The following is a 7,132-nucleotide window of genomic DNA, read 5'->3' on the forward strand; positions in this document are numbered from 1 at the left end:
GTTCTCACAGAGGTACGTTAGGTTGTCGCCATAGTGGTGCTGACTTTTCTGCCAATTCTTGGACTACACCATTTGTCCTTCCTCATTCTAAGACTTATGGGCAAAGGAATGACTCTCCCCCAAGACAACACTAGAGTTTGTATAGCTAGAGTATTATTTTCTTCACCCCTATGTTTTCTTTCTCTACTTCTTAGAATGACTGACTGTGATACCAGATAGCTTCCTTGTTTTCCTGGTGACAATCCCCCTGGGTACAGAGTCTGATTCCTCATCCATCAGTAATAGGTTCCCGGGCCAGCCCGGGAGATTTCATTCCTTCCCCGTTTATGTCAAATTTCTACTCTTCCTAGATAACCAATAAAATCTATATCACAAAGCTTGTTCTCTCTAATTGGCTTTTAACTTTCTCTCTAGGCAGGGTTGGATTTGTCCTGCTAGCTGATGTCCACTGGATGGTAGGTGTTCTTTGTGGCATAGAAGCCTTAGGAATGGAAACAGCAGTGGAATCTGGTCACATATGGCTGAGTAAATCTATTGATCCAAAGGCCAGATGATCAACTTTATTTGAAAAACAAGTAGGCTAACTGGGAAAAAGATTCTTCTTCTAGAAGCCACATTCAAGAGGACACGGGCTCCACATGTTTAGTCTTGGTTGCATCTTTGTCTGGTTACAGTACTCTAAGGATTTACCAGGCATGCTGGTGTATGGAGTCTTTAAAGCTAGTAATATGGAGCCTTGTTGAAGCCGATTTTCCCCTGATCTCTGAAGCTGACTTGATTTCATCCATTCTAGCTTTAAGGCCGCTATCATCTTCTGTTTCTTCAACTTCTTTTCTCACCAGCTGAAAAGAGGCTGTGGGATCAGAAGTCTAAAAGGGTGAGGATGTCTGAATTCTTTTCTAATTTTACCACTCGCTTTTGGTGTTATGTTCCAGTTTTCCTCAACTAAAATAGGAAAATTATCCCAGGAATATAGTTAAAATAACATCTGTGAAACAATTTGAGAGTCTTAGAATCTTTATTTTTTTAAGATTTTTTTTTTATCTTTAAGTAATCTCTCCACCCAATGTGGGGCTCTGAACTTACAACCCCGAGATCAAGAGTTGCATACTCTACCAACTGGGCCAGCCAGGAGCCCCTAGAATCTTTAAATTAGAGGAAATCTTACAAGTCATTTAATCTAGTATTTCCCAACCAGAGGAGCAATATTTTTTTTTTTTCCAATTCATTTCCTTTATCCCCAGCCCTCCTCTGAACAGCCTTTCTCTACCTCCTTCCTCAACCCCTGGTATCCAAGGTAGAGAACTGATCTAGTTTGCACAATATATTTTGTGTGCTTATGGTTGTGAAACACTGCCCTAATTCACCTCCCTATTTTATGTAATAGTCATTCCAACAGTCCTGACAAGTTGATATCTCACTTTTACTTGAATACCTCGTGTTGGGAAATTTGCCACCTCAGAGGCAACCCATTCCAGTTTTGGACAGCAGTGGTTTGGTAGGGAGTTTTTCATTATATTGAACTGAAACTCCCCCACTGTATCTTCCACCCGTTAGTCCCAGCTCTGCTCTTTGAAACCACAGAGAAGTCATCTAATCCTCTTATAAAGGGCAGAAGGAAATACCCAGGATTGTTATTGTTAACTTGTCACAGTGGTTCAGACTTGGCCTGAATGATTATATTACAGATGTCCTGTGCTTTGTACACTAGCTATGTTCTTAATGTATTGTGTAAACCTAGTTGTGTGTGAATCAGATTGTTTTAGACACACTGAGAAGCTGACTGTCTAAAAGAAACCCTGTTATCTGTTCTTTCATAGACTGAAGAATTTTGTTGTAATGCAAAGATCTCCCCCATTAAACTTTATACAAATCTAGATTTTCATACATTATATTTTACTTAAGGCAAGATTTTCCTGCATACAAAACAGGTAAAATAATGATAATAGCAATAGCTAACATTTATTGAGCCCTAAGCTGCACCTGACATGCATTAGTTAGTCAATTTCTCACCACAACTCCTTTAAGATTATCCCCTATTTACAGATGAGGAAACCGAGGCTTAGAGAAGTTGTATAACTTATCCAAGGTCACAGAATTAGAAAATGATGGACTCAGATTCCAACAAGGCCATAAGACTCCAGAGTCTTGTATCTTAACCACCAGGAAGTTTCAGATGCCAATAATAATTGAAATAACTGGCTGTTTAGCTGTGTACCTACCTAGCTGTTTACCGCACAAGTAAATTAGGCTATGATACAGAAAACTGACCTAAAATGTTTACAGCTTCAAAGATGTACACTAAATCTTCTCATTTTGGGTTCTGGCACCCCAAAAATCTATTCTTTGTAAGTTTCCCACACAACTCACATTTCTCAGTGCAATTTGATCAAGGAACTCCAAAGACTTCCCTTCAGCTGTTAGTATGAAGCAGATGCTGCCAAAATTTATTTCAGGCAGATGGGTGTGATCAGACACTTTTTCAAAGGATTTATGTATTCTCAGGGCTTTGTGGCAGAAACTTCTTAGAAGAAAGAAGTGGTTTGTTATTGACAGGTGAAATCAAAAGTACGTGGCATCTGCTCCTAGATGGGTTGAAATCATTCAAATGTTTTTTTAGGTCTAGTTTTTAATGGTGTTTAGGGTTGCAACTTAAAAATAGTTGGGGAGGGGTGCCTGGGTGGCTCAGTCGTTAAGCGTCTGCCTTCAGCTCAGGTCATGATCTCAGGGTCCTGGGATCGAGTCCCACATCGGGCTCCCTGCTCGGCAAGAAGCCTGCTTCTCCCTCTCCCATTCCCCCTGCTTGTGTTCCTGCTCTCACTATCTCTCTCTCTGTCAAATAAATAAATAAAATCTTAAAAAAAAAAAAATAGTCGGGGAGGGATGATCCATAAATAAAGTGCTGTTTTGAATTCAAACTGAACAAAGACAAATGGATATAATACTTCTATGTCCTCAAATCAGTTCCAGTGTCTTCAGTTTAGTCACCAACAGCATGCACACACACCACTGCTCAGCTCAGAACGCACCCCTCAAGGCTCCTAGAACCTCAGACTTTTCTACACTATATAAGGGAGCTCCAGGTAGTATTCTTCTGTCCTCTGAGCCCCTCCTCTACTCACCCTAGCATCAGAACGCCCCGTTTGACTTGAGATTTTATCTTGGTTCATTTGCAGACTTTGCTTTCAAATACATGATCATTCTTTGCAAATCTTGTCCAAGCCTCCTGGTCCACAGTTGTCAGGAAATCAGGTCAGTCCTTGTAAGGCACCAGAACTCTCCTTTGCAAGTCCACCTTTCTGACCTTTACTTTGTATACCAGGCTTGTTTATAGCCTCGAGTCATAGACCCAGGGGAGGACATATGCAATTTTCTGTATTTCTTTTTTTTTCAAGATTTTATTTATTTGAGAGAGAGATCACAAGCAACGGGGGGAAGGGTAGAGGAGAAGCAGACTCCCCACTGAGCAGAGTGCCTGATGCAGGACTTGATCCAGGACCCTGGGATCATGACCTGAGCGGAAGGCAGATGCTTAACTGACTGAGCCACCCAGGCACCCAATTCTCTGTATTTCTTAACCTAGCTCTTCAACCTACATTTCTACTAATGGCAGAAAAAATAATGAACTTTGCCAATTCCGGACAACTCAATCTTTCCAAGTTTTGAACCCGGTCTCTTAGGATTCTCTTTCCTTCTCCCCACAGTGTTCCAGTCGGGGGTTCACATATCATTCCAACATCAGGGAAGGGCACCAAGGTCAGGAACCATTTTCTGTTTCTCTTGCCTCACTTGATCTTGGCCATTGGACTCCATTGCCACCGCACCTGCTACAGTGTCCCCTGGCGGGTGGATTAGAAAGGTACAGTGGCTGCTTTCATGAGGAGCTCAGTGGCTCCCATCTCAGCTCTTCCTGGTACTACTGAGTCTCCATCCGGCCCCTGGCTTGGGTCATGCAGCCCTCAGCCTCAACTGGGGGGTTCACCGCCCCCACTCCACAGCAATCCCTACAGGCACCTGGCTCTCAGCTCACTCTCACACCCATCTCAGGGGTTGGGCACCAAGGAATTTTTCAAATTTCTTCCAAATGTCAAGGAGTCAAGTAGACTCAGGTTTAGGGAGTGAAAAGGCTATGGGTAGTGAGGAAATGCAATTTATCTCAGACCTGCTTTGCCTACGCAGGTGACAATTCCACTTCTACTCTGTGGCAGCTGTCCCTTGTTAGCACAGGGTACTTTGAAATGCTATGTCTTCTCAGAGTTCTAGGAACGGAATGGAGCATAAGCCCCTTCTGTCTACCATTGTTCGTGATGAGCACAGAAAACAGAGCCCAAAGGAGCATCTAAATTCTCTTTCCCTCTTTTTCCAGTCTTTTCCAATTCTGCTCCAGGCTCAAAATGGATTGTATTTCTTTGTGGAGGGGAAACTCACAAGTCCTTCCCATTTCACCAGATAATGGCATAAATTCTAAGCTTTAAGTTTATCAGGTTCTGTCTCTTGATATTTAAAGAAAAACTTCTGAAAGACAAAAAAAATCCCTCTAGGGGCGCCTGGGTGGCTCAGTCAGTTAAGCATCTGCCTTCAGCTCAGGTCATGATCCCAGGGTCCTGGGATTGAAGCCCACATCAGACTCCTGGCTCAATGGGGAGCCTGCTTCACCCTCTCCCTCTGCCCCTGCTTGAGTTCCCTCTCTCACTGTGTCTCTCTCTGTCAAATAAATAAATAAAATCTTAAAAAAAAAAAAAAGAATTCAAGACTTTGACCCTGATCTTTCTGTATCTTCCTTGTGTAGAGGATACTGCAACTAGAAAGCACTTGCTGCTGCTTAATGATGGGGGATAGATTCAGGGTAAAAAAACAGAAAACACATTGTTTGCTATGAAAACATCAAGTTTTATCTTTATACAACAAGGAATCCCCTTCTCTCCCAAATTTTTTTTTTTTTTAAGATTTTATTTATTTATTTGGCAGAGAGAGACACAGCGAGAGAGGGAACACAAGCAGGGGGAATGGGAGAGGGAGAAGCAGGCTTCCCGCGGAGCAGGGAGCCCGATGCGGGGCTCGATCCCAGGACCCCGGGACCATGACCTGAGCCGAAGGCAGACGCCTAATGACTGAGCCACCCAGGCGCCCCTCTCCCAAAATCTTTTATGCCATTCTTTAACATACTGCACAGATATATACACATCTGCTCTACTGGGACACAACCGAGAAATGGGTGTGCTCCCTTCTCTCACAGAGTTCTCGATCCAAAAGGGAACACAATGGGCAGTGCCAATCACATGGAGCACTATCAGAAGGGCCCTGTCCCAGAATTGGAGTCCAGAAGTGACACCTAAATTTAGACGTAACAGATGAGTAAATCCTAGGTGAATGGAAAAGGAAGAGTTTCCAAAGGGAATACCATGTTCAAAATCCCACAAACACTGGAAAAACTCAAACGGATTCCTTATGTCTAGGACATAGATTATCAAGTGAGGAGTGGTCAGCAATGAGGCTGGAGAGGTAAGCAGTGTGTGTCAACTCTATTAAGAACTCTGGACTTTATCCCAAAGACTTGGGGAGTCACTGAGGAGATTTCAGCAGAGGAGGGATCTGACAGAATGTTGTATTAAAAAGATGCTCTGGCAGCAGAGTTGTAGATAAGGGGGCCCAGGAAGAACTCACAGAATGAGGAAAGGGCCTAGAATGAAACACCACCACCAATGGCAACAACACAATTAAGTGACAAGCAGAAAGGAACTCACAAAAGGAACAAAGGAGGGACCACAGGGATTGAAGGAAAACCAGGAGTGTGGCAACCCTAAACCAAAGGAAGAAAATTTCAAGAAGCAAGCATAATTAAAGTCAACCACTGCCAAGAGGAACAGTAATCAGAAATTAACACTGGATTTAGCAAGAGGATTAATGATGACTTTGTTGAAAGCAGCTGCAGAGGAATAGAAGTTATATTGCGTTGGACTAAATCAATTGCATCAGTACTCATCCGTCTCCTTCACTCACCATCTGGCTCTGCACTGATGTCTTCCAGATGTGCATCGTAAGTTCAGGTCCCCACTTTGAGCTGCACACCCGGATACCATTGACTACTCAGAATGTCCACTTGATTGGTTCAAAGGTATCTCAAACCCAGCAGGTTCCAAGACCTACTACATTCTCCCCACCCAAACCTGGTCTTCCCCCAGTGCACCTCATCTCAGCAAATGGTACCTCCAGTCTTCCAGCTGCACGATCCATCCATGACAAACCTTTCCCCACCCTGTATCTAAGTCATCATCACGTCTTGTCAATTCTTTCTACCTATGTGTTCCTCTATCCTCACTGCCAACAGTCACATTCAAGCTACCATCTTCTCTCTCATCTAAACCACAGTGGTAGCCTCCTCACTGGTTTCTCACGTCAATGGGCACACCCCTCCATTCCCCACACAGCAGCTGGAGTCATCTTTTTTTTTTTTTAATTATGTTATGTTAATCACCATACATTACATCATTAGTTTTGGAGTCATCTTTTTAAAATACATAGTTGGGGGCGCCTGGGTGGCTCAGTCGTTAAGCGTCTGCTTTCAGCTCAGGTCGTGATCCCAGGGTCCTGGGATCGAACCCTGCATGGGGCTCCCTGCTCAGCAGGAAGCCTGCTTCTCCCTCTCCCACTCCCCCTGCTTGTGTTCCATCTCTCGCTCTTGCTGTCTCTCTTTCAAATAAATAAATAAAATAGTATTTAAAAAAATAAATAAATAAATAAAATACATAGGTGATCACTTCACTTCTTTGCTTCAAATCCTTCAATAGTTTCCCAGGGCTCCAAAGGTGAAAACCAAAATTCTTTAAATGACCTGGAAAGCCCTGCATGATCTAGCCCTTGCCGATTTTCCCACCCAGAATTTACCACACATTCCCTCTTGCTCTCTGTTTTCCCTCCCACTGCCCTTCTCCCCATTTCCTACATACATCATGCATCCTTCTGCTTCAGGCCTGGCATCCACACGCTCTGTGTTTCTGTAGCTAAGAACGTGGTTCAAGTGCCAGATGTCTGGGTTAAAATTCCCAGCCCTACCCAAGCCTGGTTAAATGACCCTGGGCGTGACACTTCATCTCTCTATGCCTCCATTTTTTCTTCTGTGAAATGAGGTTAA

Source organism: Leptonychotes weddellii, chromosome 11 (assembly GCF_054177405.1).
Source record: "Leptonychotes weddellii isolate Sample4059 chromosome 11, ASM5417740v2, whole genome shotgun sequence".
Lineage (NCBI taxonomy): Eukaryota > Metazoa > Chordata > Mammalia > Carnivora > Phocidae > Leptonychotes > Leptonychotes weddellii.